This window comes from Vombatus ursinus, unplaced genomic scaffold (assembly GCF_900497805.2).
Source record: "Vombatus ursinus unplaced genomic scaffold, bare-nosed wombat genome assembly UNPS02015184.1, whole genome shotgun sequence".
NCBI classification, from domain to species: Eukaryota; Metazoa; Chordata; class Mammalia; order Diprotodontia; family Vombatidae; genus Vombatus; species Vombatus ursinus.
In genome coordinates this window covers 1,250,927-1,251,784 of record NW_020954962.1, presented here as the reverse complement: position 1 = coordinate 1,251,784, position 858 = coordinate 1,250,927, and positions in this window count along the sequence as shown.

Sequence of the window (858 nt, the reverse complement as noted above, 5' to 3'; positions counted from 1 at the left end):
AATACACTACTCCTTTTTTGACTCCTCTTTCCTCTCTTCCCAATCTTAACCTTTCAGTAAAGTATTTCACTCTTCCCAATCTCATCCCTTCAGTAAACTATTTCAACTCTAAAACATCAGGTACTCTTTTCTCCTTTGCCTTCTCAGACTATTGCAAATCATGCTTTCTTATAAACTCTAACCCTGATATCCTACTAATATCTGAAAATTCCCTTTCTGTTTTGGAGATGTAGTTCACCTGAAGTTACCTTCCATTTACTCTCTATATATCTGGTATGTATAGTCGTTTACATATTCTCTACTCATTAGAATGTGAGCTCCATGAGAGTGAGGATTATTTTTGCCTTTCTTTTTATCTCTGGTACTTAACACGTCGATTAACATTTAATAAGTACTTAATAAATCCATGTTATATTACTGCCTGAATTTACAAATGCTGTTGAATGAAACTATAGGAAATCACAGAACCATATTGGCTGGATCCACTATTCATTCCTCATTGTAGATAATCATCTTATTCTTACATTATAATCCCTTCTATGCACAGGATGATCCTATATTTACTCACATATTGTTTCTCATGTTTAAACCTCCATCCCATATTTCAGTCTTTGAGTCATTTACCATTCTTAGAATGTTAACTTTACCTATCTTTTACCTATCTTTGGGTCTGAGACTCTTTGACTTTAAGACTCAGATCAAGCACCATCTCTTCCTAAAATTGGTTCCTGGTCACTTGCAGTGAAATCCTTTTTAATGTTAGTGTCATTCTACTCTGCACTTATCTCATATGTTTTGAAAACACAGAAACACACACACACACACACACATACACACACACATGTGTATTTTTGTTAT